Here is a 15,035-nt window from a genome sequence, read left to right as displayed (position 1 = left end):
TGGCGCTAGTTTCCGGTACACTGTGGCTGTAAACAATACCACTGCGCAGGCGCTAGCCTGAATCTGGCGCCAACCCCTCCTGAGCAGGTGCATGCAAATTAAGGTGCCGGAAGACTGACCAATCCCAGGAGGACACATAGCCCTCCCCAGTGCTGGGGTGTATATAAGCAGTCCTCCCTGGGTTCCCGGGGTTCCCGTAGCATCGAGGCGTTCCTGCAATAAAGTTGTTGTGAAGAATCCAACCGTGTTGAGTTTTCCTTGCTGGACGAGTTGGGCGCAACAGTCATGTGGGTGCCAAAACCTGTTTTGTTTTTAAGATTTATATCATTTATCGTATATGCATGCATACTCTATTTGCATGTACACCTGTGACTTGCATGCCAGAAGAGGGCATTAGATACCATTATAGATGATCATAAGCTACCATGTGATGGCTGGGAATTGAACTCAGGACCTCTGGAAGAGTATCCAGCGCTCTCAATGACTGAGCCATCTCTCCAGCCACCCCCGTCCCCTTTATATGAGCTATAGTGCACTTAACTGTTGATCCATTTAGCCTGTGGTATAAGTGTCTCTTTGCTGTATGCCTCTATGATATTCTCAAAGACTCACTGGAGAACAGTGGAGCCCCTTAGATCCTGTGTCACAGAGGAACTCTGGACCAAGCCTTAGATCTTTGAAGAGAAACTTTCCCTCATCAATTATTTTGTTACCCTAAGTACAGTTTGATTAGAAGAATGCATCAAACATGGTCTCAAAACAGACCAAGGGAGAAAGCCAAATCTACCACCTCCCATTCTTTCCTTCAACACTGCATGATGTCACCAAGTTACTAGCTTGTGCTATATTTAGCTGAACTTTCACAGCAGAGAAATCAAAGAGCTCTTATGTGGGCTGTTTTCCTGAAAATAGCTAGTTCTTGAGTGTATGCTGTAGAATGTTTTCTTTGTGGCTGCATTTTATTACTGTTTTCACTTTTTAGCCTACCTCAAGACTTGTTGCCAGGCACAACCCAATTTCCTGGGGTGGGGAGTGGGGGTGGGGTAGAGTGGTGCCCATTTTTACTTAATTTTACTTAATTTCATACCCAGAATAGAAGGCCTAATATTTGTGGGGTCTTGTTTGGTTTTTGTTTTGTTCTTCAAGACAGGGGTCTCTTTGTATAGCCCTGGCTGTCCTGGAACTCACTCTGTAGACCAAGTTGACTTTGAACTCAGAGATCCACCTGCCTCTGCCTTCCAAGTTCTGGGATTAAAGGCATGTATCACCACTGTCTGGCTTAGAAGGTCTAATTATTTTATAACTAACCTAACTACTTGGTGAAACAACTCTCAGAAACTACAATAGTCTTTATAGTCTAAAAATTTGTGTGTGCACACTTTGTGTGTGTATGTGTGTGTGTGTGTGTGTGTGTGTGTATGTGTGTGAATGTGGGCACTGTGGACATCTGGAGGTCAGAGGACAATCTGTGCGAGTTGGTTCTTGCCTTCAACCTTGTCGAGTTAAGGTTTCTCTTCTTTCTGCCGCTCCGGAGAACTTCTGCCGAGCTCGCGCTTGAGATTTCAGACTCTCCTCTCTCCTCCTCCATCACAGTGAGAATGCCCAGACCACAGATGCACACCCCTCATGTGCCTTTTATATGAGTTCTGGGGAATGGACTCAGATCATCAAGCTTGTGTGACAAGCACTTTTTATCTGCTGAGCCACCTCCTGGCCCCTCAGTCCTCCCGATGAGTGCAAAGTTTCCTTTTGCATCACTGACATCTTGAGTAGGAAGATGCTTATCATCAGCACTGGCCTTCTGTTTTCAAAGGTGGAAAACCTGTTTCCACTCTGAAGCCCATTCCATTCCTTTCATATCCAGTCCTCAAAGGAGGAGAACCACAGAGAGGATCTGGGATTACGTGAGGTATGTAAGCCATGTAGCATGCTTGCCTTAATGATGGGTGTACAACCCACATACTATTTTGGGTGGTTCCTTGGCCAATCCTATGGATAGATGTGTGTTGTCTTCATTTTATAGAGAAGGCTCAGAATACAGGGCTGATGTGAAGTAGATGAAGGGAGTTACTCAAGATTGAAGGCCAAGAAGAACAGAAGAGCCAGGTTCACCACCAAATGACGCTTCCTTGTCCTCTGTATCTGGGTCCTTCTCTGACTTCCTCTTTTTAAAAAAATATTGTAAAAGAGTTATTTTAATTTTATGTATGGATGTTTGCCTGCATGTACATATGTGTATTATAGACATCCCTGGTACCCATGGAAGCCAGAAGAGGGCATCAGATTTCCTGGAACTGTGAATCACCATGTGGGTGCTGTGAACTGAGCAGCAAGTGTTCCTAACCACTGAGACACCTCTCCAGCTCTGGACTCCCCCCACTTTGTTTGTTTTTTTTTTTCAAAAACTGACATCATATTTGTATATAACACACTGTGACAAACTGGTCTCCTTCCCACTTCCTCTCTCATCCCGGGTTGTGAAACTCCTGACAGTGCCTGCGAGATCTTTGAAGAAATACTTCTCCTCTTCAATTATTTTGCTATCCTACGTATAGTTTAATTGGAAGGGCAGATTAAACATGATCTCAAAACAGACGAAAGGAGAAAGCCAAATCTGCCACCTCCCATTCTTTCCTTCAACACTGCATGACGTCATGCACTTGTGCCCTGTGCAGGTATCACAGCTGCCCTGTGCTCATGATCGCAACGGCCACATCTTGTCAGGAGGGCAGTGGCCCCTCTTCTCTATCCTTTGGTCTTCACAGTCCATCCACTCCCTCTTGGATGACGTCCCTGGGACTTGGAGCAAGTGTCATAGATGTCCCATCTGGGACCAAGCACTCAGTGTCTGTTCCCAGTATGGTGACTAGTTATGAGCCCACACTTTGACCATCACCCATAGCGGAGAAAGGCTTCTTTGACCAAGGTTGAGAATGTCACTCGTCTAAGAGTATACACGGGCATATGCAGAAGGCGATGAACTCTGCTCCACTCTGCAAAAAATGTCAGCAGTTGATTGCCCCACAGTGCCTGTGAGTGCTCTCTGGCTCTTTAAAGTTAGCTGAGATGGGGCACCCTAAAGCAAAAAGGGAGGAGAAAGCAATGTAAACAAGAAATGACAAAGGGGGTAGCACCCTGTTAGAGCTCCCGCCTCAGCCTCGCAGTGTTCTGACCAAGGAGGGTCCAGGTAACTGCTGCTAACTGACACTTCCCGTCACCCCGGGGCTTTGGGAAGCTGAAGTAAGACTCTGAGCTTGGAGATTAACTTTGATAATTTGACAGGGGAACTTGAAGTTGAGTCTCCTGAAACATGGTCGTGAGAGACTAATATTTCCAAGAAAGTAGTCATCAGTCCTCTACCTCTACCATGTGCCACTCTCTGGCCCCTGCTTGAAGGAGGCCACTTGGTTTAGTTCACTTTGGTTTTGGATGGTGCTTCCTGGTGACACATAGCCCAAGCTTATCTGTGTGTGCGGTCATTGTATAAACCTGTAGCCTAGGTCCACACTGTCTCTTGGAGCCAGAGTCCATTTTGGGTGTTGTCCTAGCCACAGGGGCCACAGAGTCTGATTTTCATTTTTGAATTATAGAAGATGCACTGAGTTTGGTGGGGAGGGGTCAGGGTTTCACCAGTGACCCTTAAAAAATCAGTTTAATTCAAATATGCCTAAAAGAATTTCTTGCTAGATTAGGGACAGAAATATCCCCGGCCTTTAGATGGACATGATTAGAGGCCCTTTGGAGCCAAAGGGAATCTGAAAGAATTTTTTTTTCTTTTTGTTGCCATGAAGTACCAGATTATGAAACTAATGTGTTCTTCGGTAATGCATTAACAAATGTTTATTTAATACCAGAGTTTTGTTATGCGTTACAGCATCGGTGGCTCTCAACCTGTGGTCACGACCCCTTTGGAGGTCGAATGACCCTGCAACAAGGGTCGCATATTAGATATCCTATTGACCAGATATTTACATTATGATTTCTAATAATAACAAAGTGATAATTATGACGTAGCAGTGAAAAAATGTTATGGTTGGGGGTCACCACAACATGAGGAGCTGTATTAAAGGGTCTCGGCATTAGGAAGGTTGAGAACCCGTGTTAGAGAGGAAATTAACTCTTCATTTACCTTTTGTTGTTGGCTTGAAACAGGGGCTCTCTCTGTAGCCCTGCATTGCTTCAAAATCATGGCATCCCTCCTGCCTCGGTCTCTTAAGGGCTGGGATTACAGACACTTGCAGGTAACTTTCCATCACTGACTGGACAGGAATCTGGAGGCAGGAACTGAAGCAGAGGCTGTGGGGGAGGGCTGTTTTCTGGCTTGTTCCTCCTGGCTTGCTCAGCCAGCTTTCTTATACAACTCCTCTGAACCTGTGAGCCGGCCCCAATTAAATGCTCTAAGAGTTGCCGTAGTCATGGTGTATCTTAACAACACTGAAACCCTAACTAAGACACAGGGACCACCTGTCCAAGGGTGTCAAGACCCACAGAGGGCTGGGCTGAACCCTTCGACATCAATCAGTAATTAAGAGAATGCCCTATGGGCTAGTCTACCAGCAATCTGGTGGAAGTGTTTTCTCAATTGAGATTCCTCTTTCCAAATAACTCTAGTTTATGTCAAGTTGATGAAAATTAACCAACACAACTGACCCAGTTTTCTTATTACCTCGAAAAAGAAAGAAGGGTTCAAGTGGTAGAAAGTTACTTCCTGGAAATAGAGCTCTGCAGAGGAAATCTCCTGAGCACGCTGTCTTGACAGTTGTGACCACTAGGTGGTGATATTACGTCATGAAAACAACACCTTTTGCGACCAGTGCCTGTACAACAAAGACATTTTCAGGAGTAAATGAGGAAGATACGTTTTCTAATTTGTATACAGAGTCCAATTTAAATGCTTGAGGGGACTGGTAGCTCCTTGATGCTGAGCCTGTTGTCATGGTTACAACACCAGGTTACAAATGACAAATAGGAGGCTGACGAATGAATGGACTATCTCAATAATTTAGATTATTACTGAAAGCACCCTTTCAAGAATATGTGGAATTCTGTAGTCCAGAGGCTTCAAATTTGGGGAAGTTGAAAACTATTGATGACCTGACATCATTAGGACAGACTCAGGGAGGTGAAAATACCAAAGACAGCCTAAGGCACTAATACACTCTCTCACTCTCTCTCTCTCTCTCTCTCTCTCTCTCTCTCTTCCTCTCTCCCTCCCTCTCTCCCTCCCTCCCTCCCTCCCTCCCTCCCTCCCTTCCTCCCTCCCTCCCTCCGAATCTCTCCTCTCTCTGTCTGTTTGTCTCTGTCTGTCTGTCTCTACCTCCTGTCCTCCCTCTGACTCTCTCTGTCTCTCTGTGTCTCTCTGTCTGTCTTTGTCTGTCTCTCTCCGTGTGAGTAATGTTGTTTGGCCAGGGTTTAAGTCCTAGCACCAAAAGGAAGAAAAGAAAACGAAGAACCAAGTCTATGTGTACTTGCAAAACATTTGAAGCAGTCTTAAATATAGCCTAGCCCAGCCTCTAGTTTGAGATTGTCTTTGCCTCTGCTTCTCAAGGGCTTGAATCGTAGGTGTGTGGTACTATCAGGGAGCCTGTGTGTATCTTGATTAAGTCACACATGCTTTTATAAAACAGGAAATGGGCTGGTGGGATGGCTCAGTGGGTAAAGGCATTTATCACCAAGCTTGATAACTTAGGTTCAGTCTTCAGGACCCACATGAGGGAAGCAGAGAATTGATTTTTGTGGATTACCGTCTGACCTACACACACACACACACACACACACACACACACACACACACACACACACAGTGGCAAATGTGTACCTACACAGAGACAAAAAACGAACTACATAGAAAGGGGGCTAGGGGGCTGGAGAGATGGCACAGCAGTGAAGAACTTGCTGCTCTTCCAGAGGACTGGCACCTACATGCTCCTCATGACTGTCTGTCAGTCCAGTTGTAGGGGATCTGACGGCCTCTTCTGGATGCCATGTGCTGCATGCACAGTCACGTGCAGGCAAATCACTTACAGATATAAAATATATCTAAAATAGCAGTAGAGTGTAGTTTGGTGGAGTACACCTATAATTCCAGCACTCAGAAGTTGGAGACAGAATTTCAAGTTTGAACACAGGCTGGGCTACAGAGCAAGATCCTTTCTCAAACCATTCTTGACTTCTTTCTTGAGTCTGTACAGTGTATAAAGGTATTTCTGCCTTGGAAGGGATTATGAAAAGTTATCTGTTAATTTTCTCTGCCTCTCATTCACTGGTTCGTTGTAAAGTCATTTATGGTATAAATATCATTGTAAAGATTTATCGTGTGTGTGTGTGTGTGTGTGTGTGTGTGTGTGTGTGTGTGTGTGTGTGTCTTGGATGAGTATGTGCGCATGTGCGTGCACTGCTGCACTTGCGGAGGCCAGAAGAGGGCATTAGATCCCTCGGAGCTGGAGTTACAGGCATCTGCGAGAAGTCTGGCTTGTCCTGTAGGGGGTGAGATCCTCATAAGTGCACAGCACGTGCGCTCAGCCACGGAGCCTTCTTACCCACCAGTCTCCACTGCACAGTGATCAGCCGAGCAACTGCTGTGGGAAAAGCACTGGTCCAGGTTTATGTCTCTGGTCTCATCATCTTGCCTTGTCTTAGTCCCTCCGAGATCAATACCAAATCACATTAGCCATATTGTTCACACCCTCCCTCCCACTCTACTCTGATGCCTCGGGTTTTTCCCTGATCTGGGTCCAGCCTTGTTCTCCACACAGACTGCCTCCTCCCCTTCACTCATCTTCCAACATGAAAGTATTACAATCTTTCCCTAAAGCCGTCCCTTGCCCGGAGATCAGCACAGCCTCTTTTACTGGGTTTATGAGCATCTCAGGGCACAGCCACCTGGACTGACTTTATCCCATTTGCCTGAACCCTCTTTACTCCGTATGCTCCCACCATGGCTGCTTTTATTTTGACTTCTTCTAATGAGCTGCGTCCTGTGCTATTTTCAGACTTAAAATTTTTTTGGGACTTTCCATTCAACCTGGAACATTCCTTTTTTCCTTCCTGTTTGGCTATTTTCTGTTCATTCTTAGGTCTCGGCTTACATGTTCCCCGATTTGGAAATAAGCCTTTCCCCATCTGGACCTGTAAGAGTGAGTTCCCCCTTTCATTCTCTTCTTGTGGCCTCTATGGGGCGTGTGGGCCACAGCTTGCTCTTGCCACCCTCTACTGCCAGACTGTGTCACTTGGGGGGAGTGCCTGGCATTGTGAAGGCCCAGGAATGCAGGGTGAAGAGTGAATTAGTGAAATGCACATCTGCATTTCTTCTTTTTTTCATTCACTTGTTCTTCCTTCCTTTATTCCTATATTCCTATTATTATTATTTTAAAGATTTATTTCTATTTATTTCATGTATGTGTGTATATTGTAGCTGTCTTCAGACACTCCAGAAGAGGGCATCAGATCCCATTACAGATGGTTGTGAGCCACTATGTGGCTTCTGGGAATTGAACTCAGGACCTTTGGAAGAGCAGTCATTGCTCTTAACTACTGAGCCATCTCTCCAGCCCTATGATTTTTTTTTTTTTTAAATCTTGATCCAGTGGCCATGTGAAGCTGTGGAGGGACCAGGGAGCCTGAGCATGAGGCTTTCCTGGAAGTTAGGAAACTATGTAGCTCTGGTTGTTCTGGGACTCCCTGTGTTGACCAGGCTGGTCTCAAACTCACAGATATCTGCCCGCCTCTGTTTTCCTAGTGCTGAATTAAAGGCATACGCCACCATGTTCAGCAATTCTCTCTCTCTTTTTTTTAAATTAAAAAATTAATGTATTTGAATATTTTCGTGCATGTATATCTGTGCCACATGTGCATTCCTGGTGCCCAAAGAAGGCAGAATTGGCACTGGAACTGGAGTGACAGACAGTTGTGAGCCACCATGTGGGTGCTGGGACTCTGGAAGAGCAGCCAGTGCTCCTAACTGCTGAGCCATCTCTCCAGCCCTCTCTTCTTTTCTTTAAGTGCACTCGGGAGCTAGCTAGCGGGGTAAGATACAACACGCAAAAGTGGAGCTGTGCTGGTGAGAAAGGTCAGCCAGGATGTCATCGTTTGAAACTGTGTTTCCATTTTCACTGTGGGTGGCATTTGAGGTGGAAAGGGATGACCAGATAGATTCGGACAATAGGCAAGGAGTAGAATTCTTCTGGGAAAGAGGAGGAGGTAGAGTGGAGAATGCTTGGGTCTAGCTTGTATAGGCCCTAGATGCTACTGTTTCAGAAAATCTTGATCCAGTGGCCATGTGAAGCTGTGGAGGGACCAGGGAGACTGAGCAGGAGGCTTTCCTGGAAGTTAGGGTGGGAGGTGCTTGGGGCCTGGACTAGTGGGTGTGACTTGACTATAGGGAGTCTGAGAAGACACGGACTGAACAGTGAAGGTGGGAAGGAATGGAGGAGAGGGAAAAGCCAGTGCTTTCAGCCAGATTCCACCAGGTGCTGTCTCTAGCATAGTCAAAGTCAAGTGGAGGAGGAGCCAGTCGGAGGTCAGAGGAAGGAAGAATTCATCCATCAAACCTTTATGTGGTCCAGTGAAGGCTGCATTTCCCTGTGGAAACTCAGTATGTGTGGCTAAAACAACAAAAAACAAAAAACAAAACAAAACAAAAAAGCACAAATGTGAGGAGAAGACACGCAGAGCTGACAGGACAACTGCAGCTAATAGAAGCTGTCCTAGTTCCCCTGCTCCAAGTGCCTCCAAAGAGAGGCCAAGATGGGGGAGGGAAATTATCCAGTCCCCTTTCCATTTGTAATGCCATGTGATTTTATGAGTGACATAAGGGATTATTTTAGGGCAATTGTGGCTGTTCACAATCTATGTCTTGAATGCTGGTTGTAGAATTGAAATTCCTGGCAAGATTTAGCCACCCACCCGCTAGTCCTGCCCCCACCCCAGTTTGTGGCAGGTGCTAATCAGGCAGTCAGCAGCTATGAAGACTTCTGTTGCTACTGTGGTGGAGTAGTTCACTCTCTGAGTGGAAAGATGGAGTGCTGGCTACATTTATGTCAACTGGACACACTGTAGTCATCTGAGAAGAGAAACCTTGATTGAGAAAACACCTTCAGAAGATCCGGCTGTGGGCTAGCATATTTCTTAATTAGTTATTGATGGGGAGGTCCCAGCCCCTTGTGGGCGATGGTAGCCCCGGACTGGTGGTCCTGGGTTCTATAAGAAAGAAGGCTGAGGAAGCCATATAGAGCAAGCCAGTAAGCAACACCCCTCCATGGCCTCTGCCTCCAGGTTTCTCCCTGTTTGCGTTCCTGTCCTTGGCTTCCCTTCAGTGATGAACTACAATGTAGACGTGTAAGCCCAATCAACCCTTTCCTCCCTAACTTAGTGTTTGGTCATGGTGTTTTGTCACAGCTAAGTCAGAAGAGGAAGCAGACAGTTAGGGCTCCAGAGTAGGTGAACAGTCGGAAAGGTGGGCACACGGAGGAAGGCAGGTGTGTCATGGTCATGGTGGCCTGGGTGCTTGGATTGGAGAGTGACCTTGGAGTCATCAGAACAGTCAAGGACAGCAGTAGGCATGTGTGACACATCAAAGGGCAGGAACCAGGAGAAAGGACAGGCCTCGGGCAGAGCCAACAGCACATTTCCCCTGGGAAGGTATGAAGAGTCAGTCATACCAGAAAGCAATGGTTAGAGGAGTGGGAGGACCCAGGCAAGGTGGAGGACAGCCAAGAACAGAAATGCAGCTTCCATAAGGGGATCGGTGGTGACCGCCAAGCCAATGAACAGCTTTGCTTGAGAGGTGGTGGCAGGAAGCGTGACTGATGATAATCCACACCACTTCTCTGTTACAGCTCCAGTAAAACCATCTTCCCCAAAGAATGGGCTCCGTGCGGACCATGGCCTTTTCCCTTTGTAATCTGCTGCCAGCCGTGGAACTGCACTTTGGCATCTTACACTGATGCAGAAGAAGACGCTCGACCTCAGCCTTAAGGTCCAGCTTGCCGGGTCCAGCTGAGCCACAGATGTAAGCAGTAGTGGTTGTGTTTCCTACAAATCAAATCAACCCTGCAGCATTCCTGCCCATACCAGGAGAGCCAGATTCCCACATGGCTGTAAACACTCACTTGTGAAGGGTTTCCCTGGAGTTTGCCTCTTGTGGTGGCGACCTCTTAAGAATCTAGATAAGGCAGCCTTCAGCAGTTTGTTCCTGGATGCAGGAGGCCCTGGGTGTTTTCAGCCAATGGTTCCTTATCCTGGTTACATTGTTCTTTTAAAAATCATTTAAATAATATGAAAACCCTATTTTACACAGACTTGCTTAGCGCTTCCAGTGGTTTTGTTTTTGTTTTTGTTTTTTTTCCGCCCCAGTCTTTTGAGCAGATGCAGATTGTAGCACATCATTTTCTCTTGGCCTGAAAGACCCTTACTATTCTCCTAGTGTGTATATAGAAGTTACATTCCTTCGGCTTTTGCAAATCTGAGAAAATACTTACTCTTCATTTCTTTGAAAGCTTTTTCTGTTGAGTGGAGAACTCTTGTTGACATTTTGTTTCTTTTCCTAGCATTTGGGAGGCACAGATAGGTAGGTAGGTAGGTAGGTGGCTGTGAGTTCAAGGTCAGCTTAGTCTACATAGTGAGTTCCAGCTCAGCCAGGGGCTATATACTGATACCCTGCCTCAAAACAGAAAGCAAAACAAAACGCACAGCCCCTACACTCCCCCTTCCAAGAACAATAACAAGAAAACCCGAGGTTCCTTCCTGTCTTCTGCACTTACTTCTGATGAGGAGTCTGACCTCACTCTCATTGCTGCCCATGGACTTTACTGAGAGGTCTGCTTCCGAGACTCCCCCACCAGCCTCAGGCATCTTATGCAGCTCTGGCAGAGGCCTCTTCACAGTTCTTTGTTTTCCCTACATTGAGATTTTTGGATTTGAGAGTGTATAGTTTCTTCAAGTTTGGAAAAATACAGCCCACTGCCTCCTGCTTCCTTTAGGGTGCAGTACGCATGTACACACAGGGCGGCACACTTGTGTGCCTTCCTGGGGGTCAACCTCCAGGGCAGTTTCTCCGGTACTGACTTGTTGGTTTTGAGGCAGGGTCTCTCGGTTGGCCTGGGATGACCCAGTAGGCTATACTGGCTGGCCCAGGAGCTCCGGCATTCACCAGTCTCCATGTCCCACAGCATGATTACACGTACACGGTACCATGCCCAGTTTCATATGGAGTTCTGGGATGGGGCCCCGTTCTCATGCAAACTTGGTGAGCACAGTACTGACGGCCACTTGAATGGATTTTTTGGTCTCCAAGTTCACTAATCTGTAGTGCACTACTAATCTCATCCTGTGCAATTTTCTCTCATCTCAGACACTGTGTTTCCCCTTCAGATAGCCAATATTTCACTCGACTATTTCTTGATGAAACAAAATGACTTCTAAGGAACAAAGGTTTACTTGGCTGGGAAGTTCAGAGTTTCTGTCTGTGGTTACCTGGTCTGTGTTTCTGGGCCTGGGTGGTAAGGGGATGTGCATTGTGGAAGAAGCTGGTGAGAGAGAAAAGATGGTCACTTCAGAGCAGTCAGAGAGAGAGAGAGAGAGAGACAGAGAGAGAGAGAGAGACAGAGAGAGAGAGAGAGACAGAGAGAGACAGAGAGACAGAGAGAGAGACAGAGACAGAGAGAGAGAGAGAGAGAGACAAAGAGAGAGAGAGACAGAGAGACAGAGAGGGACAGAGACAGTGACAGAGACAGATAGAGACAAAGATAGAGACAGAGACAAGGATAGAGAGACAGAGAGTAATATAGAGAGACAGAGAGAGATAGAGACTGATAGAGAATGAGGGAGAGAGAGAAAGAGAGAGAGAAAGAGAGAGAGAGAGAGAGAGAGAGAGAGAGAGAGAGAGAGAGAGAGATAGAGAGAGAGGAGGTAGCCAAAATCAAGACATGCCCTTCAAAGGAACTCACCGGTAGCCTACTTCCTCCAACTAGGCCCCACATCCCAATAGCTCATTCAGAAAGCATGCATCAATGGGTCAACCCACTAAGGGAGTTAGAGCCTTCCTGACTGAGTCCCCTCCAATAGCACTATTAGCTGGGCACCATGCCTTCAGCATATAAGCCCTTGGGGCCATTTTATATCCCAACAATAACACTGTTAAAGTGCATATAAAATATAGTTATGCTGACTATTTTAATGTCTTTGTCTACAAAGTCTACCAGTTATGCTCTTCCTTGGGTTCATTTCTATTGATTGATGTTCTTTCTTGCCTTGGGTCATATTTCCTGCCTCTTTGCATGCCTGGTGGCTTTTCATTGGACTTCTGACATGACTAGTACCTGGCTGGATGCTAGATATTTTTGTATTCCTATAAATAATCTTGAGCTTGTTCTGGGATGCTGTTACATTACAAAGAAACAGTTTGATCTTTTTTGGGTCTCACTGTTAAGGTTTTTTTAGATGGGGCCAGAATTGCACTGAATCTAGAGCACAAATGCAGCAAGACCCTTCTGGGTAAGCTTAAAAAACTGTTCTCTCTAACTCGTCTAGGCATTTCTTTGTCATCTTTGCGTACTTTCTTCATATCCAGGAGTCATTGGTATTAGCAGAAAGTTGGGGTAGGACCTTTGACAGATCTCTGGAGTGTTTTCTCTCTTTGTGTGGCCACCTCCTTTCTCTTACCCATGAACTCTAGCTATCTTGGCCTCCCAAATGCTAATTCAGGAGTTGTAGTTGCCTTTAGCTGTCTGTCCCTTTTGGAAAATCTCCTCTAGCAGTAGGCTGATCTGGTCTCATATCTCATATTTCATATTTCTTTGTTTTTTTCTTTGCTTCTCTCTCTCTCTCTCTCTCTCATCATTCTCTTCCTTCCTTTCTCTCTCTCTCTTTTTTTTTTTTCAGAGACAGGGTTTCTCTGTGTAGCCCTGGCTGTCCTGGAACTCACTTTGTAGACCAGGCTGGCCTCGAACTCAGAAATCTGCCTCCCAAGTGCTGGGATTAAAGGCGTGCGCCACCACTGCCTGGCTCCTTCCTTCCTTTCTTTTTCCTGGTCACTTCAGATAAAAGAGAAAATCCAGTCCCTGGTATTTCACTTTGGCTAGAAGCAGAAATCTACAGTGCTCTTTAGGTTTAGAACTCTCTGGAATGCAAGCCTATGGCAAGCCAAGGGCTCTTTATCAGACCAGGAAAAGGGGTGCTTCTCCAAGGGCTGAAAGGGCTTCCAACTCAAGTACAAGGATAGAGCAGTTTGAGGGCAGTATCTTTTTTTTCCTGGATCTTATCAAAACTTTGGCCTCAAGTTAGCTGTTTCACTGTCCCTTGGTGGTGCAGACTTAGTGCTTTTTATGGCAAAGCTGTACCTCTCAGCTCACATGTGATGTCATCATTTTTGGGGGTGGGTGGGGTGGCTCGATTTCTCCTTGGATGCTGTTTTGTGTATTCAGGTCACCAAAAAACTTCTCCACTGGAGGCAAATGGAAGTTCCTCCAATGCATTTACAGCCCCCAGCACTTGCAGCTGCAGACAGCACTACTCCTAAGACACTGTGTTCCGCTTTGAAGATGAAGTGCAGACACACTCTTAAAAAGCAGGTCCTCCATTTCAAGGGTGAGCAAAACACCACTTAGCCAAGCATTCCGTCTGGTTAAATTTAGAACAAGAGAGGGAGAAAAGAAAGAGTTCAGAATATTCTCTGACACTGAGCCCGGGGTATTTTTCCTTTTAGAGCAACTTGGGCACATTTTCATTCATGTGGACTTGGTTGCTGCTCAGTATTATACAATGGGATGGAAGGTCAACAACAACTGCCTTGTTGCCGAATCCAGCGAGCCCTTCTCAGTTATTAACCTACTTGACCTCTCAACAGCATTTGATGTGGACTGGTCTCTTCAGCACGGTCCCTGGCTTTTCTTCTCCCTCCCCTCGTCTTTCTGTTCCTGTCCCTCAGCCGGTGCGTTGCGTGGTTAGACCCTGAACCTTCTTCTCACGTGGAACATTATCTTCAGAATTTTTAAAATCCACGCCTATGGCTTTCCTGGGAATTCCTAAACCGGTATTTCTAGCCTAAGCATTTCTTCTGGGCACTAGCCCAGGAAGCTCAGTTGCTCACCTGCTACCTTCACGTCGATCCTACAGAGCTAACCCACCCTTAGCTGTCTCCTCCTGGCTAGTTTTATGTCACCTTGGCATAAGCTAGACTCATGTGAAAGGAGGGAACCTCCAAACTGAGCGAATGCTTCTGTAAGCTCCTGTAAGGCAGTTTCTTAATTACTGATTGATGAGCCACGACCGAGCCCACTGTGGGTGGAGCCACCCCTGGATTGATTGATGGTTTTGGGTTCTGTGAGAAAGCAGGCTGAGCAAGCCACGAGGAGCAGGCATGTAAGCAGCACACCTCCGTGGCCTCCATATCAGCTCCTGGCTCTATCCTGTCCTCACTTCCGTCAATGATGGACTATGATGTGGAAGCATAAGCCAAATTAACCCTTTCCTCCCCAAATTGCTTTGGTCATGGCGTGAATCACACAGCAAGATTAACCCTGACTAGGACAATCTCAGAGAAGGCCGTTCTCCTTGGTTCAGGTCTCCTTGGCAGGCACTACATTTCAGTAAAGGATAGCCCTGCATATTTTGTTTCTGAAGCCAGAATTCCTTGCATTCAATCTTCCTTTTTGGTCAGCAAGTTCTGCCAATGATATCCCTGCCATTCTTTTGGGAGCACTGTTGTCTGTGTTAGCCTGGTGAAGACCTCCTTAGAGCACACTCTGTTTCCATCCCCCATGCCATCTCCTCTCATGGCTCCCTTCTGCCACCTCTAGCCACAAAGGCCTGTGTAAAGGGGGATGAAAGCCACGTTCTGCTCAAGTCTTTCTGTGACCACCCTGTCCTCTTAGGGGCTAAAACTCATACCTACCCCACCCCCCTTTGTTCTGTTTCATGGATCTGGAGATCAAACTAGGGCTGCATGTACGCTAGGCAAGTGCTCTGCCACTGTGCTATACCCCAGGCCTCTGTGTTCCTTACAGTCAAGTGTGAGGTCCCCTAGGCTCTGTTTAACC

At 46.4% G+C, this 15,035-nt stretch overlaps 1 protein-coding gene across 2 annotated transcripts in view; it reads left to right on the top strand.

The window, feature by feature from the left end:
* Window positions 1-3,186: 3,186 nt before the first annotated feature.
* Rgs3 (regulator of G protein signaling 3) overlaps window positions 3,187-15,035 on the top strand; it is a 138,679-nt gene continuing 126,830 nt past the window's right edge. The window contains exons 1-2 of one of the 2 annotated variants that reach the window (XM_021159585.3): window positions 3,187-3,240; window positions 9,837-10,009. The gene's annotated coding sequence lies outside the window, so the exon portion shown is untranslated. The remainder of the gene's footprint in view (window positions 3,241-9,836; window positions 10,010-15,035) is intronic. The other variant, XM_029476128.2, reaches the window with a different exon arrangement.

The sequence above is a fragment of the Mus caroli genome, unplaced genomic scaffold (genome assembly GCF_978045245.1).
Source record: "Mus caroli unplaced genomic scaffold, Mus_caroli_1 scaffold_6, whole genome shotgun sequence".
In the NCBI taxonomy this organism is placed as follows: domain Eukaryota; kingdom Metazoa; phylum Chordata; class Mammalia; order Rodentia; family Muridae; genus Mus; species Mus caroli.
Note: the sequence above shows the minus strand (reverse complement) of the source record. Positions and strands in the feature narration are given on the sequence as shown.